The following is a 13543-nucleotide window of genomic DNA, read 5'->3' on the forward strand; positions in this document are numbered from 1 at the left end:
ATTCTAGAATGATCTCTTCATTCCTCTTCCAAGGTTCAGAAGAGATCCAAGTATGAATAGCTTCTTTTCCAAGATAACTACTCAATTGGATGAAGATTTAAAGCTTTCTAGTAAAATCAAGAGAAAAGAGAGAAGAAGGACAATGAAAACTATTATTGATCCATCAAATTACAACAGAGCTCCCTAACCCAATGAAAGGGGTTTAGTTGTTCATAGCTCTGGGAATGAAAAGCATAGATGGAGAGTACATTCTAAGAATTAAACTAAAAGTTTTAGAGAAAGTAAAATACATAGAGTAATTCTAATAATGCCAAAAGCTCCCTTCTAGTTCAAAGCTCTCCCTATTTATACTATTCTTCTGATCTTCTAGTTGGCTCTTTAAGTCTTGGATATGGGCCTTTGGATCTTGAGTTAAAGCAGTTATCTTCTTCAGTGGGCTTAGCTTTACTTGCAGAGAGAAAGTGTGAAGTAGGCAGGGATTCTAGCTTAGGACGTTAGTGGCGTTAACGTTAAGTGAAAGTGTGGGTTCGAGAACGTTAGTGACAATCACCTTTTTCGCTAACGTTCCTAACCCAAGGATGCTCCACGTTAACTTCAACGTTAGTGGCATCAACGTGACCACTAACGTTGCCTCTTGGTCCTTCGCACACGTTATTGGGACTTACTTTTTCCAATAATGTTGAGAATCCTCCTTTCTCCCTATGTTAGAGTTCACGTTAGTGTGGCTAACGTGACCTTTAACGTAGGCTTGCCACATCTTCGAGAATGTTAGTGACACTTACCTTTGTCACTAACGTTCCAAAATGCCCCTACTTCCCACGTTAGAGTTCACGTTAACTAGGTTAACGTGGCTTCTAACGTGGTATTGCTAGCCATCTCCAACGTTAGTGACAAAGGTGAGTGTCACTAACGTTGGCTCATCATCCCTTTTACTCACGTTAGCTTTCACGTTAATGTAGTTAACGTGGGAGTTAACGTGGCTCATAGTGGCTCATCCCAACGTTAGTGATAAAGGTGAGTGTCACTAACATTGGCGATTCTTTGCTCCCTTCACGTTAGAGTCCACGTTAACTGAGTTAACGTGGCAACTAATGTGGCTCAAAGTGGCTTAGCTCAACATTAGTGACAAAGGTGAGTGTCACTAACGTTGGTTATTCTTTTGTTTTCCCACGTTAGAGTCCACGTTAACTGAGTTAACGTGGCTCTTAACGTGTCCAATATGAGCTTGGTCCAACGTTAGTGACAAAGGTGAGTGTCACTAACGTTGGCTTCATTTTCTTCTTCCTCGTTAACTACCACGTTAATGTAGTTAACGTGGCAATTAACGTGGGCTATGATGGCTTCGAGGACGTTATTGGCGATTACTTTTCTCATTAACGTTGCAAGCTAGCTCCCCTTCCACGTTAGTGGTCACGTTAGTTAGACTAACGTGGCTTCTAACGTGGTTCTTCCTTGCTTCCTTTGTCCTGAAATCAAGCAATAAAGTGCATCAAAGTTCTAGTCCAAGTTATCAGACATGCATCATCCAATTTGTCATTCAATTCATGCATAATTCTCATGAATTCATATAAAAATCACAATGTTAGCTTGAATCAAGATGTAAGTGAAATTCTACCCAAAACTTGCTTATTTCCTAAGAAAGTGCATGAAACTACCCTAAAAGCATAAAGAAAAAGGTCCGTGAAACTGGCCAAAATGCCTTGGCATCACAACACCAAACTTAAAGCTTGCTTATCCCTAAGCAAGTACTGGAACAAGAGAATGATGAATGAAATGACAAGAGGAATGAATCATTATTGTGGAAGTCATGTTCTTGGTTTTATGGGGTTTCATGCATAGCAACTTAGGTTCATTCCTTTACTGGCTTTCAAACCTTTATCATGCCTTGGAATACTCACTTGATTGCACCCTTTGAGACTTTTATTTATTGATCCCTTTATCTTTCCACGGTTTATTTCTTCCTTAGGCTAAGTGTTCTGTGAGGGGGCGACTCTTTAAGATAAGTTTTCAGCCAACACTCCCGAACCAGTTGGTTCAAGGTGCTAGGTGTTGAAACACCCCTAAGGACTTACTCCCTCAAGTCTCTCTCCCCCATACATGCACACCATAGGCACATGGTTTGTTATTTTCTTCCCTTGAGGTCTTGGTGTCCAGCACCTCTTTGGGTTACTAAATGTTCTGTAGCAAGGTTGTTCTTGATAGTGGATTTTCAGTTGATAATCCTGGGTTAGTTAACCCAAGTTACCAAGTGATGAAGCACTCCTAAGAACTTATTCATCCAAGCAGATCCTTGGTACAAGAGCACCACAGACACATCCCTCAAGATTCAAGCCCTTGGTGCCTAGCCTTATTCTTTATTAACTTTTCTTTCTTTTTCAACTCTTATTATTCTTTTCCTTTTTCTTATTGGGATCTTATTATTTAGCTAGTCTGATGGGGTGTGTTTCAAGCATATGATTCAGGACAGATAGTTGCCTTCCCACCTTGTTGGTGAACCAACTTAGCTAAGTGATTACTACACCACAAATTTAAGGACCTACTCCACAACTTGAACATCACTCTGGTCTTTCATAACATCTCTTTTTATTGGACTTATAAGGACAAGCATACAATAAGCAAGATGAAAATGAAGGCAGGCAATTTGACTAGCAAGCATAGACCTAGGCAAAAGCAAACTTAAAGACAGAATTGAAAATTCCTAAGCTACTATGGAAGCATGTTCTATTTCATACATGATTTTCCTTATTAAAAAAAAAACTTGAAAAAGAAAGATGGAACAATGAGGGAACTCTACCACCTTTTACTCTTGGGGGTGCTCATGCTCTCCTTCCTGTTTGTCCTCCTTGTGTTTTTCTTGAGTGCTTGCACTCCCACTTCCCTTACTTTTTCCAATCAACTTCTTCCAGAAGCCAGCATCTTCCATCTTCTTTTTTAATGTTTCCTTCTGCTGTTTCACCTTCCTTTCCTCTTGTTCTGTGAGATCTTTTTGGACTTCATCATACCTAGGGATTGCAGAGTGTAGATTATGCATATGACTAGACATATAGTTCAACTTGGCTTGAGTGTTTATGTTGAACTCCTCCCTATGTAGTTGTCGTCCTTCATTCAGTACGCTGAACTCATTGAATGCCTTCGTCTGAGCTAGCTGGTGTTGGTTGAGTTCTTGAAGGCGTTTATCTTGACGCTCTTGCCTTTCAGTCACTTGATTGATGGCTTGAGTGAGCTGGGAATAATGTTCCATTTGCTGTTTCTGCCAATCCCCTTGTTGATTCATCCAATTAGAAAGGAGTTCTTCTTGACGATCCATCCTTTGGGCTTAAACGTGCAGTTGTTGTTCTTGTCCCTCCATATAACTCCTCGCTAGCTCCTCAATGGCTCCGTGAATGTGATTCAAGTTGATGTTGGTTGGATCATAGTACTCTTCTTGCTGATATTCTTCTTGTTGAGGTTCTTCTTGGTGAGGTTCTTCTTGTGGTGTTCTTCTCCCTATTTGAGGCCTTCTTTGTTGTTGGGCGGGTGTCACATACGTTATACGCTGGGGTGTAACCATCCTTCCAGGGTTTACCCAAGTTGGGTTGCTGTCCTCAAAGACTACCTTGGCTTTCATACACAGCCTAAGGATGGTGTTGGGGAACCAAAGTCTAGCACCTGGATCATTCTTCTTGGCTGATTCTTAAATCCCCTCAGCTATAATTTCGTTCACATTGATGCTTCCACCCTTTACTAACAGTGTACCATAGTAGCTCAAGTTACGTTGACCTTAGAATTGTTTGCAGCTGGGAGGATAGATCTCCTCACAAGTTCAAACCATTCCTTGGCTTCCAAGATGAGGTCTCCTCTCCTGATGAACTGAGGTCTTCTTTCTGAATACCTTTCCCAGTCAGATCCTATAACACATATATCATTCACAATTTTTTCAAGCTCATCATTGTCGGGGCCATTACTTATTCTCACGGGATAACTGGGCTCATCAAAATATGGCGATTTCAGCTGAAGAACCCTTGTTATGGCATTGGGGCTGAAGTCCACCTCTGTTCCTCTCACGTAACTTTTGAAGGTGGGGGCCTTGGTTTTGTCTTCTCTGACCACATTTGCATAGAATTCTTTGATGAGGTTTTCATTTATCTTTGCTTCTGAGTTCGTGAGCCTTTGCCAACCCCTTTGTTCGATCTTCTCTCGAATCTGTGGGCATTCATCTTTGTTGAACTGGAATGTTAACTCAGGCAATATCTTTTTGAGCTTTATCCGTTCAAATTCATGTTCATGGAATGCAGTTTTGAATTTCCCTTCATCAAAAGGGCTGCTCTCAACTGGTTCCTTTCTCTTTTGCCTCTTGGAGCTTGATGATGCCATAAGTAGGAGTTGATGTGTGAAGGTGGTGGAAGGTATGGATAGATGGGGGAATTCGATTGGGTTAAGATTGGGTGTAGTGAAGGGATTTGAGTTCCGGAGGTGTGGAGTATAAGGAATGGGAATTGGAATGTGGAAGGGTTATGAACTAAGAACCACTTATATAGAGAAGTGGTGAGTGAATAGAAGGTGTGGATTGATGGGGTGGTTGTGTGATGGACGGATGGGGTTTAGCATGCGATGAGCACAAGGATCATCAACTTTATGATGGTGTTGGTTCAGTTTTCAGGCTTTGTTCTTTTTCCAATGTTGCATGGCAACAATTCCAATGTAATCCCCTTGGAGACACGTGTACAGTCCTCTCCTTTTGTGGTAGCCGAACCCTTCAACTGTCCCATCAATTCTCCTACAAAATAAAAGAAATGTGATTAAAAGAAAACTTGTAGAAAGTGACGGCAAAATTAAAAGAATAACTACTTTTTAAAGTTTTTGTTTCTAACTACTAAGTGCTGTTCATGAGTGCACACCAACTGACTAACTCAGCATCCATGTATGCAACATTGGCAACACCAAACTTAGTTTGGTGCCATGTGGTGTAAAAGATTTGTTCAAGGCCCCTAAGAGTGACATGATATGGGTTACATTTATGTTCTCTTAGTGTACCTTCAACACCAAACTTGTTCCTCACTATATGTTGCACAAAAGGATTCATTCAAGTGCATGTCAAGTTGAGTTAAAATCCCTGAACCTTGCTTTATTGACTACTTTTAAAAGCATGTAAAACATGGGTTGCCTCCCATGAAGCGCTTCTTTAGCGTCACTAGCTTGACGTTCTGCCTTTGTCATGGTGGTTGGTAATGCTTCAGATCTTTCCCTCTTACAGTAAACTATATCCATTGGCTTCATCAATGATCTCCACATGTTCTAGGGAGAGAACTTTGTTGATGGTGAAAACCTTAGGTAACTGAGATGGGATGGTGGGGAGATGAGGTGGAATATCTCGGAAGTAAGCTGAGATCACTTTATCCCCTAGAGAGAAATCTTCTGTAGGGATCTTTTTATTCCTCCATCTCCTTTGTACTTTCTTCTTTATTTCTTTTGCTGTTATCCTACTCTTTGTGGTCTCTTTCCCTAGGGAGATTTTGTTGCTGGTCTCATATGATTCTGGTGGTTTTGGCTCCACTTGAGTTTCCTTTAGCTGTGACAGCTGCTGATTCTCTTGTTCATCACCCAAAGGAATTCCAGGGTGTACAACTTGTGCTTCAATGCTTTTTTCTCCCACCATTGCTCTGTCATGCTCTGCCCTTAGTTCTTTGCCTTCCTGACTTGCTTCTTGTGAGGGTTTGAAGACGTTGAAGCTGAGTTGTTCGTCATGTATCCTCAGTATTAGCTCTCCTCGCTCCACATCTATGAGCGCTCTGGCTGTAGCTAAGAATGGTCTTCCCAATATGATTGGGTGAAGGTGACTTTCTTCCATTTCCAGTATGACAAAGTCTGTGGGAAGGAAGTAGTTCCCAACCTTCACCAGCACGTTTTCAACCACTCCAATTGCTTGTTTTTGAGTTTTGTCCACCAGCCTGATGACTACGTCTGTGGGCATCAGCTCATTGATTTGCAGCCTCTTCATAAGGGATAAAGGCATTAAGTTGATGCTTGCTCCCAAATCACAGAGTCCTTTGTCAAACATTGTTTCTCTTATGGCACAGGGGATGTGAAAACTCCCTAGGTCCTTCCTTTTTGTAGGCAGCTCTGGTTGAATGAGAGCACTGCACTCCTTGTTCATCACTATGATTTGTCCTCCCCTAAGTGAGCTTTTCCTGGTCAGCAGCTCCTTCATATACTTGATGTATGAGGGCATTTGTTGGAGAGCCTTAATGAATGGTATGTTTACATGGAGGGATGCAAATATGTCAAGAAACCTTGAGTATATTCTCTTCTCTACACCACCATTTAGTAATTGGGGAAAGGGTGCATAGAGCCTCAGCAACTCTTTCTGCATAATTGTGGTTTCCTGAGGATTCTCTTCCTGCTTTCCTGCTGATGTATCTCCAGATTGTTCTGATGGTTTGTTCAGCTCCTTCTCAGTCTCCTTATCACTTATAGTAATGATGCGCATAAACTTGTTATGCTACGATTTAGGAAATTGCACGATCGGCAAAATTCCTTCCGGCAAGTGCACCGGTTATCGTCAAGTAAAAACTCACAATAGAGTGAGGTCGAATCCCAGAAGGATTGGTTGAGTGAGCAATTCGGATTAGAAGTATGTTCTAGTTGAGCGGAATCAAGATTTAGATGAGAATTGCGGAATGTAAAATTGCATGAATTAAAGAGCGAGAAGCTAAATTGCTGAAATTAAAAGGGATGGGGGTGATTGCATGAATTTAATTGCAGAATGTAAAGAGAAAGTGGTAAATCAGAAATGGGGAGTTCATTGGGTGTTAGGAGATATTGAGATCTCCGAATCAAAACAACTTTTATCCCTTCCTCAACTTTCATGATTTTGGCGTTTAAGCTCCAGTTTAAGCTTAAACTGGAACTTAAACTCCACATGTGATATTCAAGCTTCCTTTATTGATTTTTGTTGCTTCCTTGCCTAGCCTCTTCTTTCCTGAAATCATCCAAACAACTGCATCAAAGTCTTGCAAATTTTCATGAGAATCTTCCATTCATAGCATTCAAGTAATATAACTAAAAACTCATGAAATTTGCATAAAAATCATGATGTTTGGATGGTTCATTGCTTTGTTATTCATTTAACCATTCTTGGTTACTTTAAGCTCAAGAAAATGCATAAAACAACTAAAACTAACAGAAAAATGCTAGTGAAACTAGCCTAAGATGCCTTGGCATCACAACACCAAACTTAATACTTGCTTGTCCCTAAGCAAGTCCAGAGTTATTTGAGAAGAAAGTATGAAACAGAAAGCAATTACATTGGCTATATTAGCAAGCATTTGAAGTTCATCAGAAGGGTTTTATGCAGAAAGTTGCAGCATCACTTTTTCATTCTTATCAGGTAAGATTATCACTTTTCATTGCATCCATCAAACACTGCTATGGCCTCTTGTTATTCTTATGTCCTTGGCACTTTTCTCTTCTTTGTTTTTCTTTTCTTTTTCTTAGAGCTCCCTTGCTCCTTGTTTGCTTAGTGTCATGTGTTGCACAAGCCTTTGGCATTTTCTTTTTTTTCTTATCAGTGCACTACACATATCCACTCCAGGCATTTTAGTTCACATTTCTTCTTGAGACATTGGTGTCCAGTACCTCTTTGTGTGACTAAATGTTTTGTATTTAGGTTGCTATTGATAATGGACTTTTGGTTGATAATCCCGGGTTAGTTAACCCAAGTTACCAAGTGTTGAAACACTCCTCAGAACCTATTCATCCAAGCATATCCTTAATACATAAACACCACAGACATTTGTCTCAGAAGTTCAAACCATTGGTGCCTAGTTTATTTTCTCAATTTTTTTGCTTTTTGTTGCCCTTTTTCAGTGGCTTTTTCTTCTTCTTTTTCTTTCTTTTTCATGGCCAAAGACATTTATTCATTAAGATCCATAGACAGTTTTCAATTTCTACACAAAAAATGATAATTCTACACTCTATTTCCAGTGATCTGACTAAACAATCAAGCATGCATACCACCACTTAATTCTACTTGATTTGTCACTAATTGAGCCAAGTTACTTTTGTTCAAACTTTTCTTTTATTTTTGGAAACAGAACAAGCATGGCAAGCATTTGTTTAAGAAGGTGAAGTTATATCCAAACATCTAGGCATTCACTTTATTCAAAGCAATAAACAGACAAACATACTAGAGACTTCACATTAAAACTGAAATGACTTATAATGAAAGAAAGCTCATAAAGACAATTCACCAATTATCATTTGATTATTAAGGAGAGAGACCACCTCTCATTTATTGCTTGGTTCTTCTTGATTCTTGGGATCCTGCTTCTTCTTGCTTCCTACCCCTTTTTGACCACTTGAACTTCCTTTGTCTTTTCTTATGAGCTTTTTCCAGAATCCAGCCTTTTTCATTGTTTCTTCCACTCCTTTTTCAAGGATCATTGCCTTGTTTATTTCTCCTTCTTTCCTCCTTTTGAAATACTCATCAAAAGCTGGGAATGCTGGGTCCATCTTGTGTAAATGTTCCCCTATGTAGTTAAGCTTGATTTGCGAACTGATGTTGTAATCAGCTTGGACTGAGTATCTTGCATTCTGTAAAGTGGTGGCTTCCTTGATTGCTAAGACATTGGCATCTTGGTGTTGGCATATGTGGCTGAAGGATTCCTGTAAGTGTAAATTCTGTTCCCTTTGCAGATCTAAGAATCTTGATTCAAAGTTCCTTTGCATATCCATCATATTTAGGTGAAAGTCCTCTTGTCTCTCCTGAGACCTCATGTATTGTTGAGACATTCCTTCTATGATTTCCTGCATTCTGCTCATATCCATAGGGTCTCTGGGAATTTGTTGTCTTCTTTCTGGAATTCCTTGCTCTTCTTGCTCTTCTTCTCCGTCCTCTCCTTCTTGTCCTTCTTGCTCTGCTTCTGCTTGTTGCCCTTCTTCATTTCTTCTTTTTGTATGTCTTGGAGCAATTAGGCCAAGAGTCATTCTGTACGCAGTTATGGCCATTCCAGGATGTAGCCAATTAGGTCTTTCATCTTCAAGTGGTACTTGGGCATCGATGCATAGTCTAATGATGGTGCTAGGGAAGTGGAGCCAGGATTCAGGATCACTTTTCTCACTAAGCTCTTGTATCTGTTCAGCAATGAGTTTATGAACTTTGATCTCCCCTCCCACCATAATGCAATGTAGCAAGATGGCTCTTTTAGGGACTATTTCTGAAGAGTTTGCAGTGGGTAGGATAGATCTCCTAACTATTGCATACCACCCTTTAGCTTCAGGTGTTAGGTCTCCTCTTCTCAAGACTCTTGGAGCCCCTCTTGTTTTTCTCACCCATTCAGCTCTGATGGCACAAAGGTCTTCAGCAATAGTTGTATAGTCAGGTTCTCCTATCATCCTTTCTTCATAACTTGCTTGGCTGAAACGTATGTTTTTCAGGCCAAGAGTTTTCATGATTGCTTTGGGACTGAAGTCGACTTCCACCCCTCTCACATAGCTTTTGTATGTGGGTTTCTTGGTTGAGTCTTCCCTCACTGCATTTGCATAGAACTCCTTCACCAAGTTGATGTTGATTTTAGTGATTGGCTTAGTCAGGAGCTCCCACTTCCTCATTTTGATCTTCTCCCAAACACCTGGGAACTCATCCTTTTCAAGGTCAAAGGGAACCTCAGCTAGTACCGTTTTAGGTCTCATCCATTCGGCTTGAATCTCATGGAAAACTGATTTGTATCTCCATGCATCGAATTCCCTGTTCTCCTCCATTGGTTGCTTGTCTTTTCTTCTTTTGTGGCTAGATGAGGCTGCCATTGGTTCTTTAGTTTTGGTAAGTGACAAGCTAAAGTTGACAAGGTGAAGCAAGAAGTGTTGTTGGAAGTGTGGTGAGGTTGTTTTCGGCAAGAGATAGTTATGCTATGATGAAAGAAAATGTGCATGAAGGAGATTTGGTGGTGTGGAACTCGTTCCCCAAGTGGTTCTTTATAGTGCCTGTAAGTGAAAAATGGACGGCTAGGGTGATTTGTGAAGGGTGGCCTGATGGTAAATATATGAATTAGGGAGAAGGACGAATTGCTTTTCATTTTCTTGGAAGTATTCTGAGTGCATTAGGTTGTACATGTAGCTATCTTTTCATGCAGAACTTCCTTTTCCCATGTGTTAGTTTCAAAGACTTGTGAACTTCCTTTTTGACCAAGCACCGTACCTCCCCCTTGTCTTTTTCCTCCATTCTTATCTTTCCTTTTGTACCTGCACAAACAAACAAATTTGCTATCATTTTTTCGGTCATGTGAATAGTGAATAGTACTTGTACATGTTTTTCCTTCTTTTTGAATTGTAAATCAATGATTGACTTCCTGAGCTTATAGCCGTGACCTTTGTATGTATGTACACTTATTACTGGATACCAAACTTAGTGTTTGGTAATGTCTCCTGATGACATGAAATCCATGTTGGTTGTCCTTAATGAATGTGCATAATTCTAATAAATCCTAGTCACTTTGGCACTTTGATCCTAAACAATTTTACTACTTAAAGTAATTGAAATCAAAGTATTAAAACATGCAAATGGTATACTTGTCATGAATTTCTAAATCCAGAGGAACTTCTTGCTTTTCATTAACTGTGTTCAAAAGGAACACCAAACTTAATGTTTGGTCGTGCACCTTGAATGAAAGATTGAATACAATTTGAATAAGATTTGGGAGTGCCTTCAGGCACACCAAACTTAGAGACCAATTGTAATTTGCATGCAATGTTTAGTGCACTTTATCAACAGTTGTCCTGAGGATTCAAGTTCATGCATAAGAAACCATGCTTTATTAAATGTAAAGCAAAACAATAAAGAGTAAGGATACTAAAACATGGGTTGCCTCCCATGAAGCGCTTCTTTAACGTCACTAGCTTGACGGTTGTCCCTTGTTAGGGTGGATTGTAGTGCTTGATGTCTTCTCCTCTCACTATGAAAACGTCCCCATTTGATTCCTTCATGACTTCTAAATGTTCCATCGAAAGAACTTTCCTGATTGTGAACACTTGAGGGAGCTGGGAAGGAATGGTTTTGAGGCCAGGTGGGATTGGCAGATAATGACTTGATATCACTTTATCTCCCGAAGAAAAACCTTCAGTGGGAATTTTCTTGTTTCTCCACCCTCTTGGCAATTTCCCTACCATTCTTCCCTTTCTCTTGAGGATTTCTTCATTGACCCTTATGCCAGGAGGATCCTTCTGATCTGTTTCCATTGATTCTTGTGGCTTTAACTCTTGCAACTCTTGTTTGCCTTCCAAGGACTGTTTTAGAGTTTCAGCTGCTGGATTACTTTCCTCCAAACACAGATGGCTACTATCATCCTTAGGCTTTTCAGGTTCTGGTTCAGGCTCAGATGTAGGTTTGAAAACTTTGAAAATGAGCTGTTCATCATGTATTCTCAGAATTAGCTCTCCTTGTTCTACATCTATGAGCGCTCTAGTAGTGGCTAGGAATGGCCTGCCCAGAATGATAGGGTGTAAGTAGCTTTCCTCCATGTCCAAAATGACAAAGTCTGTGGGGAAGTAATAATCTCCCACTTTCACCAGCACATTCTCAACTACCCCTTCAGCTTGCTTCTGAGTTTTGTCAGCCAGTTGTATGATTACATCTGTGGATCTCACCTCATTCAGTTGTAGCCTCTTCATAAGAGTTAGAGGCATCACATTTATGCTAGCTCCTAGATCACAGAATCCTCTGTCAATTTTTGTTTCCCCTATGATGCAGGGGATATGAAAACTTCCTGGGTCTGTTTTCTTAGAGACTGTGTCCTTCTTGATGAGGGCACTGCATTCTTTGTTCATTGTTACCGTTTGTCCTCCCTTCAAAACTCTTTTCTTGCTCAACAATTCCTTTAAATACTTGATATGTGTAGGCATTTGCTGGAGAATCTCAAGAAAGGGAATATTGATATGGAGAGACTTAAATGTCTCTAAAAACCTTGAATAGGTTTTCCCTTTTTCACCTCCTCCTAACCTCTGAGGAAATGGTGCTTTTGGTTAGTATGTCTCCATCGTGCCTTTTTGCAGTTCCTTGGCTTGCTCAGCTTCACTTTCCTGCTTAGCTTCTTCCACACCTTCCTTCAAGATTTCTGGCTCCTGTTCTGAGGGTCTAATTCCTTCTTCTTCTGAGACTTCCTTCAATATGGTGATGGCTTTGCATTCTTCCCATCTTACTCTCTTTTGTTCCCCTTTAGGATTCTTTTCTGTGTCACTAGGGAACACTGCAGTTGATTTGGGGGCCTGTTGAGCTAGCTCTCCTACTTGAGACTCCATCCTCTTGAGTTTTTCACCATGGTTTCTTAAGGTTGATCTCACATCATCCCTGAAGCTTTTCAACTCAATTATGTCCTGACCCATGTGTGCCAGCATTCCTTCTATCCTGTTTAGTTGATCTTGAAATTGTTGGTTCGGATTAGGTTGGGTAGGTTGATTATTTTGGCCATGATATGATGGTTGGGAGTAAGTGTTTTGTGTGGCTTGGTATGATCTTTGGTTGGAGTTTTGGTATGTGGACTTGTTATGTTGGTTTTGCTGGTTTCCCCACCCAAAGTTTGGGTGGTTTTTCCAGCCTGGGTTGTAAGTGTTGGAATGTGGATCATATGGTTGCCTTTGTTGATTTCCTACATAATTGGCCTCTTCTCAATCACCTCCTTCAGTGCTTTCTTCCTCTTGATCTTGTGTGTGTATTGCAGCCACTTGTTTTGTTTCTAATTTCCTGGTGAGCTCTGCTAGTTGCTTGGCAAACACCTTGTTTTGGGCTAGAATTGTATCAACATGGTTCAGCTCCATGACTCCCTTAGTGTTGTGTCTCTCTGAAGCATAGTAGTACTCATTCTCAGCCACTGTCTCAATCACTTCAATGGCTTCTTCCACAGTCTTTTTCCTGTTCAATGAACCTCCTGATGAATGGTCTACAGCCTTCCTTGATTCATAAAAGAGTCCATCATAGAAAATATGCAATTGCACCCAGTCATGGAACATGTCTGGTGGGCATTTCCTTGTCAAATCCTTGAATCTCTCCCATGCCTCGTAGAGAGTTTCACCATCTTGTTGTCTAAACGTCTGAACCTCAGATCGAAGCCTATTGACCTTTTGAGGGGGGTAGAAATGTGCCAGAAACTTGCTTTCCACCTCATCCCAGGTTGTTAGGCTCCCCCTTGGGAATGATTCCAGCCACTTAGCTGCCTTGTCCCTAAGTGAAAATGGGAACAAAAGCAGTTTATAGGCATCTTCCTGGACTCCATTGGACTTCACAGTGTCGCAAATTCTCAAGAATTTTGTGAGATGTTGGTTTGGGTCTTCATTAGCACTCCCACCAAATGAACAATGATTCTCCACAAGTGATATTAGCTGTGGTTTGAGCTCAAAATTGTTGGCCTGAATGGGTGGTTTCTGAATGCTGCTACCACAATTCCCAGAGGTTGGGTTTATGTATGAACTAAGAACCCTCCTCTCAGGAATGGCATTGTTTCCATCAGCTCTCTCATGGTTGTGAACTTCTCTATCCATGTTGAGATCTAAAGCTTCCTCAAAATTGTCCTCAGAT

General features: G+C 40.6%; 1 non-coding gene across 1 annotated transcript; it reads left to right on the top strand.

The window, feature by feature from the left end:
- The first annotated feature begins 12976 nt into the window (after window positions 1-12976).
- Window positions 12977-13080, top strand: LOC148565055 (small nucleolar RNA R71). The gene has a single exon (XR_015885344.1). It is a non-coding gene; the product is annotated as a small nucleolar RNA R71 (small nucleolar RNA).
- Window positions 13081-13543: the final 463 nt, after the last annotated feature.

This window comes from Arachis ipaensis, chromosome B5 (genome assembly GCF_059453495.1).
Source record: "Arachis ipaensis isolate K30076 ecotype BB chromosome B5, ASM5945349v1, whole genome shotgun sequence".
Lineage (NCBI taxonomy): Eukaryota > Viridiplantae > Streptophyta > Magnoliopsida > Fabales > Fabaceae > Arachis > Arachis ipaensis.